This window comes from Topomyia yanbarensis, chromosome 3, assembly GCF_030247195.1.
Source record: "Topomyia yanbarensis strain Yona2022 chromosome 3, ASM3024719v1, whole genome shotgun sequence".
Taxonomy (NCBI): Eukaryota; Metazoa; Arthropoda; class Insecta; order Diptera; family Culicidae; genus Topomyia; species Topomyia yanbarensis.
The window spans coordinates 200,329,687-200,343,359 of NC_080672.1; the positions used below are offsets into that span (position 1 = coordinate 200,329,687).

The 13,673-nt window shown below is 37.0% G+C and overlaps 1 protein-coding gene across 3 annotated transcripts in view; it reads left to right on the forward strand.

Annotated features, from left to right (window-relative positions):
• Window positions 1-13,673, forward strand: part of LOC131689751 (dystrophin, isoforms A/C/F/G/H) — a 1,859,985-nt gene that overhangs the window by 334,928 nt on the left and 1,511,384 nt on the right. The gene's annotated exons all lie outside the window — the stretch shown is intronic.

A 13,673-nucleotide genomic window follows, 5' to 3' on the forward strand; every position in this document is an offset into this window, starting at 1 on the left:
GCTAGCTTGAAAAAAAACGCTTTTAATCCACCTAACAGTGGGATGATATATTTCTAACTTCTTATAACTCTTATCTTTCTCTTCATATATTGTAGGGTAAAGTGGGGCAAATCCGACCTAGCAAATGGTTTTGGTTGTAAAATGCTCATTTTACATCGGATCAAGTCGTTTTATATACCAAATTAATGGTTAGACTCCTGGGCAACTTTCTGTATATAGCATTTTATTTCGACATTGATATTATCTTGAGATACAAGCGTTTTACAAAAATGTTCATTTTTGCTGTTTTCAAAAATGGTGGGGTAAAGCCGACCCCTTATGTTTTTGGTTGATTTAGTGCAGATATTACTCAATTTTTATGATTTTTCAATGATAAATCAATGAATGTTGTGTTATTGAATTGTAACATGAAGAAAATGGAGTTCAATGTCAATCTTGGAATGCTAAAATCACGAGCAGTGGCACGTAATGATATTCCCCGTTGCATCGGAGCAATTGCTCGACGAATACTATACTCATCATGTTTTGTGTCTTTCGTTTGTAATTATGAACCATTGTGCATAAAAATAATAAATAATAACAATAAAAAATATATCTCAATTTGATAAATAAAAATTTTCTTAGCAAAAAAGCGGTCGGATTTACCCCAATATTTAGAGGTCGGATTTGCCCCACCGCGTCATTTTTCATTACGACGCAATTAAGAAAAAATATGAAAAAGGTTGAACTAAATTCATCTATGCACTTTGTAGGACTTAAATCGAAGAATTTAAATCCTTTTACATTTATAATTGAATCACTTTAACAATCAGAAATATCCTGTAGTCAATGATGCACAAAAATCAAATCAAAAGTTGTAAAAACACACTTTTTGTCGTATGAGCATCTCAATGTAGACTAATAAAATGCTGTCATACCACCATTATGATTATTTTCGATGCTCTACACGACAACATTGATATTAGTTCGCGGAGTGCTTCTGATTTTCGGTAACAGAGGGGGGTCGGGTTTACCCAACGGTCGGGTTTGCCCCACCTTACCCTATTGATTGAGAACATTTAGAACTTTATGATTCGCGATGTTCTAATAACACATACTATATGGGATAGAGTCAGATAATCGCTCAAATCAGCATAGGACAACATCAGTGCTAGATATCTGAAAGGCTAAACCAAATCAATGAAAAAGCGGAAATGGCCCATACAATAGACATACAAACTAGAGATGGGCTAACCGATTCAGTTTGGAAAGAGAATCGTACCCGATTCACTCACTAAACTGAATCGACTCTTTTGATCGAATCAGTGATTCATTTCAGTACTTTGCAAAATTGTTTGAGAAAAAAGGGAAAAAATATGTTTATTATGCGTTAAGGCGAGAAGGGTACGAGGGTGCATTTTTCAGCGTGAAAAAAACACTTTTTGCGATTTTTTTTTTAGAAATTTGGGTGAAGCGAATGGATTAAAACTTTGGTACATTATATTGTATCATTTCATTAACATAAATATCGACAAGCGGCTCGGCGACGAAACTTTTTGTAGAATGTCTGTGGAAAAACACGATTTGCGGTATTACTGTCATTCAAAAACTACTTAGCCGATTTATTTCAAACTTTGCTTACACATTCTTTGTACAAGATACCTTACCCCTACGTTGAATTTTCGAGACAATTTTTCAATTTAGACAGTTTTGTACTCATTTGAAAAAAAAAATTGTTATTTTTCACAAAAAATTCTGCCATTTCCAAGATTAGTTTCTCCCTTGAAATTACAACTATTCTTAAATTTAAATTTGTTATGAGTTGATATTTTATTCCGTGTACGTCAAACAGAGCTCATGTGTTCATCGTGTTCGTTTATTTTAGAGTGATTCATAATCATGGCAAAACTCATTCGGTTCTTTTTGGTTCTCGTTGAGTTTATAATAAATTGTCACTCCTTCAGTGAATCGCAGTTCTTTAAAAAAGAATCGCGGTTCATTTACTCTTTTTGAATAGTCGATTCTTTTGATCGATTCGCGATTCACTTGCCCGTCTCTAATAAAACGAATCATTGCTAATGCTCTATTAATAACATATCTATATTCTTCAATCAATTCATTGTGTAGGAAAACCTGAATTTTCCTCATACCGGCTTGAACCTTCGTTCGAACCGGTCACAAATCTTGATAGCTCCTGGTTTACCTAGAGTTTTTTAACAGCATCAGTCTCTCAAGGCTACCTATATTTTCGCTCGATCAGTTTTTCTAACGACTACCTACTTTTTCTACTGAATCAGTATTTCCAAGACTGAAACATTTTTTAAGAACAATTCAGCCTAAAGAAATATTTAATTCTTTCAACATGCCTGAGTCCTCCGAGAAAGGCCGTGTTCCAAAAATTAAAGCTAAACGGAAAAGGGTATCTTCTCCACCCGAAAATTCAATTGACTGCAGCAACTCATTCGATGTTTTATCCGAATGTGAAGCTTATGAAATTTCAAAATTTCCTCGCATTGCGCATATTGCCAATGAGAAGAAAACGCAATCACCTCCGCCTATAATAGTGATGATCTCCGACTTCAAAGCCTTTCGAACTGAGCTTTCGACGTTCCTTCCGGACGTGAAAGTCTCTTTTCAGATTGGCCGAAGAGGAGAATGTCGAGTTACAGCGGACGAATTGATTGGCCACAAACGACTACTCCAGTATCTTACGGAGAAGTTATATAAATTTTATTCATATGATTTCAAGACAGTTAGACAATTCAAGGCTGTCTTGAAAGGGCTACCACAAGGTCAAAGTTTGGATGAAATATCCAACGAATTGAAAAATTTACTTGGCTTTTTTCTCCTTCACAAGTTATTCTTATGAAGAGAAAGACTAGCGGCGAGAACACGCCGGTACGCTCTGGAATTATCCAGGAGCTTTATTTAATTCATTTTAACCGTAATGAGGTTAATAATTTGAAAGTATTTGAAAAAGCACGTTTTATGTTCCACGTGCGAGTAAAGTGGGAACATTATAGACGACATGGGGGCAGAATTCAAAATCCGACCCAGTGTCGTAGATGCCAAGGCTTTGGGCACGGTACAAAAAATTGTCATTTGGATTCCAAATTTATGATCTGTGGTGATAAATCGCACACGAAAGATACTTGTCCGGTGAAAAAAACCACAGAAAGTTTCAAATGCGCTAATTGTAGCGAAAATCATAAATCGAATTTCTGGGGTTGTCCTGCTCGAGAAAAAATTATAAATTCTCGTACTAGACAACAAAAACAACAAATAAAAACCCTTATGCTATATTTCACCCTAAGGAGGAAAATTAGGTAAAAACCAAAATTTCTCACTAGGGTGAAAATTTGTTGGTAAAACCAGTCTTTGTACAGGAGGGCATAAATCCTTATTTCATACTATGTTGCGTTTCGGCTTCGCCTCATCAGAAACCGACACTAACTTATTGTCGGTTTTTACCATCAAATTTTCACCCTAGTGAGAAATTTTGGTTTTTACCAAATTTTCCTCCTTAGGGTGAAATATAGCATAATACTTTCGCATAGGCCTTCTGCTCGAACGGGACATCACGTTTGATCAGTCGTTCGATTGAAACACATAGTGTGTTTTAGTTTTAAGGGATTTGCGTCAAGCCGGCACTAATCTATTCCGACAATAAATTAGTGTCGGTTTTTGATGAGGCGAAGCCGAAACGCAACATAGTATGAAATAAAAACCCGTTTTAATCCACCTAGTGGTGCAATTGTGCCTTTCTCATTTATCCAAACAACGATTCCATGGCTGGTCATGTTTAATATAATGGTGGAACTGTCTATTAGATATTCAGTGCGATTTACACATACGTACAATGAATCGACAGCTACGAACTTGAGTTGCTATGTGTCGACGCTGAAACACTTGAAACCAGCGACGGATCCAGGAGGAGGGTTAGGGAGTTTGGACCCAGCCAAAATTTTTTAACTTGTTAAGAAATTTGAAATTAGTCTTTCAACTCAAAATCATTTCAAACCAAATTTTTCACTGTTTTTTCAGACCTACTAGGAAAATTTATTCTAGAGGAATTAGAAAATTTTATTCGCGTGGTGGGGTACTTGCTCAGGGAAGGGTGGTTGTGGGAAGGGTGGTGAGTGATGTGGGGGGTGCACCTCACCGTATCCCCCTAACTACGACCCTCTTAAAATACAGAAAGCCTATGCAAGTCAAAAAAAAATTGGCCCTCCGCCGAGATTAGGTTGACGATGTTTAGAGTAATTGCATAACATTTCTATAGGAGAAAGGCAAAAATGCGAATTTGCTGTGTGTCCGCACTCTTAAACCCGTAACTCCGGAATCGGAACTCGAAATTTAATGAATTTCATTATCAAATTATGGGAACGTTGAACCTTTCATTTGAGACTAAGTTTGATGGTTCGGGAGTACTACGAAAGGCCGAATCACATAAGGCCGAAGCACAAAAGGCCGAAATCACTAAAGGCCGAAAACCACAAAAGGCCGAATCACAAAAGGTCGAAGCACAAGATTAAATCGCTAAGGTCATTGTAGTAACCCATGGCGTTATTTATGAGCTGGTGCATATCATATCATGAATTGATAGCTGAAAACCACTTTAATTGATTTTTGATTTAATTAAATTAAATTCAAAAGAACAGCTCATGTTAAAAAAAGGAAAAATACCCGAAAAGATAGTACAATAATTAACATGGCAGAATTTCTAAAAATCTGTTCAACATTGATTGACCATTTTTCGTTAAAATATGCACTATCCGCATTACATATTTTCTGATAAGGTCTTTTCGGGCATTTTGTAGTAGATTAGAACGATGCTGGGGGTTATTAGTCAAAGTGTTATCCGGCGGAAGGATATATAGCCGAATAGTCATTACGGCGAGGCACACTAGGTCGAATGCACCAAATAGGGTGAGAAATAAAGTCTTTGGAACTGAAAACAAGATTTAAACGAATGATCAGCTTTCAACAATTTGATTGGAAATAATGTTTAGCATATTTACGTCATTTTTCTCGCTGTAAATATGCAGCGAATATCAAGGTGCTGGGTCATTAGGCCGAAAGCCGGTAGGCCGAATGTCGTTTGGCCGACTGGTCCAAAAAGAATGACAAATATGTAGAGCAGTTGGAACTTAAAACTTTCAATGATGATATAGTAAATAATATCAGTTTGAGCGCAACTTTCCATACTACCTGTCATGTAGAATGTTAAACACGGCAAGTTGGTCGCTGTTCCACAGGCTACTGCTTGCATTAAGCCTAATATGGTTCCATAATCACCAACTCGAGACGGAACAATGAAGTTATTCCACGAAGTTGCCAAAAAGCGGGGTCTCCAAAATGTCGATATACCTTTTCAGAATGGTAAATATGTAGAGCGGTTGGAACTGGAAACTTTCTAAGAGTGATTTTTTACGATTTTTTTGCAATAGAATAATAATGTTTGGAATATTTACGATACTTTTCTCGTTGCATATTTGCCGCTTTATTGGAATAAATAAACAACACGAAGCCTAATGTGGCTACGCCACATCGCTTCATGGCAAGTGCTGTCCGACATCGCTCCGCTCCGTCGGACTTAAACTAATTTAAGCCCCTATGTTTGAATAATCCGGGCAAACGAGTGGATCTCAGGTTTGCCTGCGAAAGGCCGCCGCTTCCGACAACGGGTCGACGGCCACCTCGTCCGGCGGATCCTCAACGGCTTTACGCCGCTTCGGATATTTGGCCTCGGTTATGCGGCTAGGCCGCATCGCACTGGCTTCGCCGCATGCGCTAAACAATGCTTGCGGCTAGCGGTTACATTTAGCCAAACTGACTTTTTTATATCAATTTTCTTTTATTATCTATGCTTTTTTATAAACGCCATCTTATTTTAAAATATTAGTCATGGGCAATACTAAAGTATCATCAATACCAACAGATTAGATCATACGATTTCTGATGCATGTTAGACTTGCGGTTTTATGTGATTCGGCCTTTTGAGATTCGGGCTTTTCGGGTTTCGGCCTTTTGTGGTAGGTTAGAACATCTTCGGCCTTTTGTGTTTCGGCTTTTTGTGATTTGGCCTTTTGTGATTCGGCTTTTTGTACGGCTCCCGATGGTTCAGCCATCTCCGAGTAACCGATGTGCTTATTTTTGGTCACATACATACATACATACATACATACATACATACATACATACATACATACATACATACATACATACATACATACATACATACATACATACATACATACATACATACATACATACATACATACATACATACATGCATACATACATACATACATACATACATACACACACATACATTTGCCGAATTTGACGAACTGAATCGAATGGTATATGACAGATGGCTCCCCGGGCCGGGATTAGGTTGACGATGTTCAGAGTGATTGCATAACCTTTCTATAGGAGAAAGGCAAAATTGTACCTATTTCTTCAGGTACACTTCAAGAAAACATGTCCAAACGTGTTAATCCGATTCAAAGAAGATTAACAACTTTTTCTACCTCCCATCCTACAATGGTGTGTCATCTCATGCTTCAGTGGCAGGTAACAAGGCCAAAATAACGGCTACCGTTACCACGCCTACAAACTCGTTTGCACCCAACGCTTCATGGAATTTGATGGAATTTTTTAGTCCAATGGATCTAGGTAGCGTAACGGAAGAAAAATTAAAATACTTGCAGGACTCTATGTTACCTATGATGATTGCTATGTTAAATTCTACCTCCATGTTTGTAGCTTTTCAAGCGGGGTGGGAATTTGCTAACAAAATTGTAATGAAATTAAAGTTTAACAATGACTTTAAATAATCATTTAAATTTATTAAATTGGAATGCTCGTTCATTAAAAACGTGCGAGGACGAATTTCTCAACTTCTTGTGGATACATAATGTGCATATAGCCGTTGGTATCATTTTTATTGCTGCAGCCTATTTGCCTTTTCAGCGCACTGGCGAGCAAATTAATCTCTTGAAAGGAGACTTACAGAAATCGGTCGAAATCCATCATAATCAGTGATTTTAACGCCAAACACCGAGCCTGGAATAATGCTCAAAGCAATTCCAACGGTAAACTACTTTTTAATGATTGCTCTGCTGGTTATTATTCAATTTTGTTCCAGAATGGTCCTACGTGCTATTCGTCTGTAAGGAATCCATCAACAATTGATTTGACAGATTTTGACAGATCAAAGTTACCTGTGTAGCGAATTGATTACACATGCTGATTTTGATTCTGATCATCTTCCAGTAACTTTTTCACTTTCTCAGGAAGCTGTATCCAATCCCATTAGCTCAGAGTTCAATTATCACAAAGCGAATTGGGAATGGCACAAAACTTATATTGAGAAGAATTTTAATCATGACCTTGACTTACAAAATAAAGCTGACATTGATACGGCATTACAAAATTTAAGTAATTCTATAGTTGATGCTAGAAATTTATCAGTACCAACAACACAGAAAAAATTTAATACTCCTATTATTGACGACGATCTTCAATTTCTGATTCGCTTGAAGAATGTTCGAAGACGTCAATATCAACATTCTCGTGATCCTGCCATGAAATGTATCTATCAGGATCTACAAAACGAAATTAAGCATGGATTCGCACTCTTAAGAAATGAAAATTTCGCGAAAGAGGTTGAACAAATCAAGCCAAAATTCTAAACCTTTCTGGAAACTTTCTAAGGTTCTTAAGAAACCTCAGAAACCAATTCCAGCTTTGAAGGAAGGTGACCACATACTTCTTACAAACGAAGAAAAAGCTCAAAAACTTGCTCATCAGTTTGAAAGCGTCCATAATTTTAATCTCAACGTTGTGAGTCCTATTGAAACCGAAGTCTTACAAAAATATGAAAACGTTGCAAATCATGCATTGTCTCTAGACGATATTGTTGAAACAATCTATGATGAGATCAAATCCATCATGAAAAAGTTAAAAAAAATATGAAAGCTCCAGGTTATGATGGAATTTTCAACATTCTTCTTAAAAACCTTCCCGAAATCACCATGAGATACTTGGTCAAAATATTCAACAAATGTTTTAAATGAGCATACTTCCCTGAAAGATGGAATTAGCATACTTACCTGAAAGATGGAAGCAAGCCTCGCACCAATTCTATACAATATTTTTACCTCTGATCTTCCAAATCTACCTACAGGCTGCAAAAAGTCACTTTTCTGTGACGATACTAGCATCTCAGCCGCTGGTAGGAGTCTTCGTATTATCTGCAGTCGACTGCAACGAAGCTTGAATATTTTCAATGATTACCTGAAAAATGGAAAATTACCAGTAATGCGGCAAAAACACAATTGATTGTGTTTCCACATAAGCCAAGAGCTTCTTCTCTTAAACCAAATAATAACCATATTGTAAAATTTAATGGTTTGAATTTAACGTGGTTAGATCAAGTTAAATACTTGGGTTTTTGCTTTTTTTATAATTAATAAATTTATTTAGGCCCAAATGCGGTAGCTCGACGAGGCTGATTGTTTGTTTTTTTTTACAATAAATAAAAAAAACAGCTATGTAAAATTTTTGGTCTCGTTCAGGCGCAGCTTTTTGCTGCGTGTTGAGATCCTTTTTCTAGGGGGCGAAATATAGCCAGTGTTGTCCACTGCAATTTGAGGTTCGATCCGTTTGTCTCCTTTCGCGTTGTCGTTCATGTCCATGTCCTCATCCGTACTACTTTCCTGCTGCTCGCGGTCAGATGTTCCAGTTTGTGTCTTAATCTTATCGGTCGTTATTGTATGTTCGTATTTTTCGGCATTCGTTTCGTTGTTGTTGTTACTGGTTGTTGGTGCTTGATCCGGAGATGTTGGTTTTGCAGCTGTTAGTGGTTTAGCGTAAGATGGTTGTGTGCTGATTTCAGTTGGATTTGAGTTTTCCTTAACAGTTTCTACGCAAGGTTTTCCGAGGTGCAGCTTCTTCGTGCAGAACTAGCACGTAGGAATTTGCCCTGGGTACGTGACTAGTGATGTCTGTTGAATGAGAGCATCGTCCCTTCCTAACACTGTCAAGCTTAAGTAAGAGGGAATTGGCTTGGTCACACGCATTCTCACCACACGAACACCGTTAGGGATGCCCGGGAAAAAATTCCTCCATGTATCATGTGTAACGGAGTCTACTTCTCCGTATTTTTGCAAGCATTTTTTAATCGCGCCGTCAGGGGTACGCGTAGCCAAATCATGGACCCGAACTTCTACAGCGCCGTTCTCGATGTATACGGGAATGCTATATTTAACATTGCCGCATTCTGCGGTGTGCTGCATGTTGTTTCGCGAGGCGAATGACTCAGCTTGGTTAATGTTGTTGAACGAAATCAGCACGCAATGTTTGATATGATGCATTTGCAGGGTTTTCAGTAGGGATTGAGTTCCATCTGCACTTTTAATAACTGTTCCACTTCCCGAATGGCTGGTCTTAAGGGGCGTTTTGAAAAATCAACAGCAACACAGTTCGGCCGAATCTGGGTTGCTTTTTGCTGGGCACCGTCACTCATCACAAAATCGCACAGTAGGTATAGGCTATTGTTATATGGACTGCTTGTGTGATAGGCACCGATTGATTTTTAGGTAGAATTGACTGTTTCACTTGCGCGGGACGATTTTTGCTTCTGCTCAGGGCGAGATGTGAAGACAAACTGAAATACTTGGGTTTGATTTACGATAAAAAACTCGCTTTTAAGGATCACATTGAAGGAATCCAAACAAAATGCAACAAATATATAAAATGTTTATACCATCTTATTAATAGGAATTCTAGGCTCTGCCTAAAGAATAAACTAATAATTTATAAACAAATATTTAGACCGGCAATGCTATATGCAGTGCCAATCTGGGCAAGTTGTTGTGCTACTAGGAAGAAAACGCTTCAAAGGATTCAGAATAAAATTCTGAAAATGATTTTGAAGCGTCCTCCCAGGTTTAGCACAAATGAGTTGCACATACTCGCAAACATAGCAACATTAGAAATTATGACGAAAAATCATTAATCGAGTTTCTGGGGTTGTCCTTTTCGGGAAAAAATGGAAATTCTCGTTCTAGACAAAAAACAACAAATAAAAAATGTACCTACTTCTTCAGCTACATTTCAAGAAAAACGCCCAAACGTGTTAATCCGATTCAATATAGATTAACAACTTCTTCAACCTCCGTCACACCATCCTACAATGTTGTGTCATCTTATGCTTCAGTGGCAGGTAACAAGGCCAAAATAACGGCTATCGTTACCACGCCTACAAACTCGTTTGCACCCAACGCTTCCTTTAGTCCAATAGATCTAGGTAGCGTAACGGAAGAAAAATTAAAATACTTGCCGGACTCTATGTTACCTATGATGGTTGCTATGCTAAATTCTACCTCCATGTTTGAAGCTTTTCAAGCGGGGTGGGAATTTGCTAACAAGATTGTAATGAAATTAAAGTTTAACAATGACTTAAAATAATCAATTAAATTTATTAAATTGGAATGCTCGTTCATTGAAAACGTGCGAAGACAAATTTCTCAAATTCTTGATACATAATGTGCATATAGCCGTTGTGACCGAAACTTTTTTAAAATCAAATATTAAATTGAAGAGTAACTCTAATTTTGTTATTCATCGATCGATCGGATTCGGCGGAGGAATCGCAATAGCGGTTAATCGCAGGATCAAACATTCCGTTACGCCGTCTCTTAACACCAAGGTGATCGAGAGTTTGGGTATCGATGTTGAAACTGATCTTGGTATCATTTTTATTGCAGCAGCCTACTTACCTTTTCAGTGCACTGGCGAGCAAATTAATTTCTTGACAGGAGACTTACAAAAACTTACAAGAAATCGGTCGAAATTCTTCATAATCGGTGATTTTAACGCCAAACACCGAACCTGGAATAATGCTCAAAGCAATTCCAACGGTAAACTACTTTTTAATGATTGCTCTGCTGGTTATTATTCAATTTTGTTCCAGAATGGTCCTACGTGCTATTCGTCTGTAAGGAATCCATCAACAATTGATTTGGTTTTGACAGATCAAAGTCACCTGTGTAGCGAATTGATTACACATGCTGACTTTGATTCTGATCATCTTCCAGCAACTTTTTCACTTTCTCAGGAAGCTGTTTCCAATCCCATTAGCTCAGAGTTCAATTATCACAAAGCGAATTATGAATGGCACAAAACTTATATTGAGAAGAATTTTAATCATGACCTTGACTTACAAAATAAAGCTGACATTGATACGGCATTACAAAATTTAAGTAATTCTATAGTTGATGCTAGAAATTTATCAGTACCGACAACACAGAAAAAATTTAATACTCCTATTATTGACGACGATCTTCAACTTCTGATTCGCTTGAAGAATGTTCAAAGACGTCAATATCAGCATTCTCGTGATCCTTCCATGAAATGTATCTATCAGGATCTACAAAACGAAATTAAGCATAGATTCGCACTCTTGAGAAATGAAAATTTCGCGAAAGAGGTTGAACAAATCAAGCCAAATTCTAAACCTTTCTGGAAACTTTCTAAGGTTCTTAAGAAACCTCAGAAACCAATTCCAGCTTTGAAGGAAGGTGACCACAAACTTCTTACAAACGAAGAAAAAGCTCAAAAACTTGCTCATCAGTTTGAAAGCGTCCATAATTTTAATCTCAACGTTGTGAGTCCTATTGAAACCGAAGTCTTACAAAAATATGAAAACGTTTCAAATCAAGTATTGTCTCTAGACGATATTGTTGAAACAAATTATGATGAAATCAAATCCATCATGAAAAAGTTAAAAAATATGAAAGCTCCAGGTTATGATTAAATTTTCAACATTCTTCTTAAAAACCTTCCCGAAATCACCATGAGATACTTGGTCAAAATATTCAACAAATGTTTTGAATTAGCATACTTACCTGAAAGATGAAAACATGCCAAGGTTATTCCTATTTTGAAGCCAGATAAAAACCCAGCAGAAGCATCTAGCTATCGACCAATTAGTTTACTCTCTTCTATTAGTAAATTATTTGAAAAAATCATCCTAACTAGAATGATGTCACATATCAATGAGAATTCTATTTTTTATCCTGAGCAGTTTGGATTTCGTATTGGACATTCAACTACTCATCAACTTGTGAGAGTAACTAACATGATAAAGGCAAATGTCTCAGAGGGCTATTCCACTGGAGTTGCTCTTCTAGACATCGAAAAAGCTTTCGACAGTGTTTGGCACAAAGGAATAATTTCTAACAGTACAGGTTTCTTAGCAGAATTGTAAATCTAATAAGCTACCCGTTAAATCAGGCGTCCCTCAAGGAGCAAGCATCGCACCAATCCTATACAATATTTTTACCTCTGATCTTCCAAATCTACCTACAGGCTGAAAAAAGTCACTTTTCTGTGATGATACTAGCATCTCAGCCACTGGTAGGAGTCTTCGTATTATCTGCAGTCGATTGCAACGAAGCTTGAATATTTTCAATGATTATCTGAAAAAATGGAAAATTTCCACTAATGCGGCAAAAACACAATTGATTGTGTTTCCACATAAGCCAAGAGATTCTTCTCTTAAACCAAGTAATAACCATAATATTAAATTTAATGGTTTGAATTTAACGTGGTAAGTTATTGTGCTACTAGGAAGAAAACGCTTCAAAGGATTCAGAATAAAATTCTGAAAATGATTTTGAAGCGTCCTCCCAGGTTTAGCACAAATGAGTTGCACATACTCGCAAACATAGCAACATTAGAAATTATGACGAACAGTATTATAAGCCACTTCCGACAAAAATCGGTGCAATTTTCAATTGCAACGATTAGCTCTCTTTATAGTTTATAAGTTAGTTTATAAGATTTGTTTAGCTCCTTATTCACAAGACAAGTATGTAACATCCTACTGAAAAAAATGTAAAGAATAGGGATGAAAAGTCAACACTTGTGGCTGAACACTACTAAATTAGAAATGTAACGCAAACAAAACAATATAATCAAATAGAAAATAATATATAAAAAAAACCTGAATTTTCTTAAAGGGTTTTCATATGTTGTGCTGGGCCAACAAAATCGATTTTTTTTAATCAAGTTTAAAGACTTTGTCTTATCAGAAACCGAAACTAAGTTATTGTTACTCTCAATAGCGTTTACTCAAACTTCCAACCCGACTGAAAGCTAAGAACTGAAATTGCAGCTCTTGATATCACGCTACCCCTGAAGTGCATGCGGGCATAGTTCAAATTTTACTTCGATGTCGTGACTTCCCAGTAGTATGTTTGATTTGAATTAATATCGCTAATCGTAATGCCAAAGAATAAATTAATAATTCGCGAAGCATCATTGCTGTATTTTTATTTTTTACGAAACTTTTCGATAGCTTTCCGTCACTTGCGTTAGGGCACTGGGTGCACGCTGCTCTAAAACTACCGATATCGTCTTAGGGCACACGCGGATCTCATTCAGAGCCATTTTGTGCGATTTCCGACGGGTTAAATAAATTAGATCGTCGCTGTTGTGCTACCTTATAACAAACGCCATTGTGGGGTAAACTGAGTTAGATATGCAACAACACTTGTCTAAAAAATCTCTACAAAGTGGCGCTTTCAGAATTTTGACATTTTGATTGATTACTGAGATATAGCGACAAACGCGCTGAGAAATTTTTAATTTTTTGCTTCAAGTGAATGTGTCTGGAGATT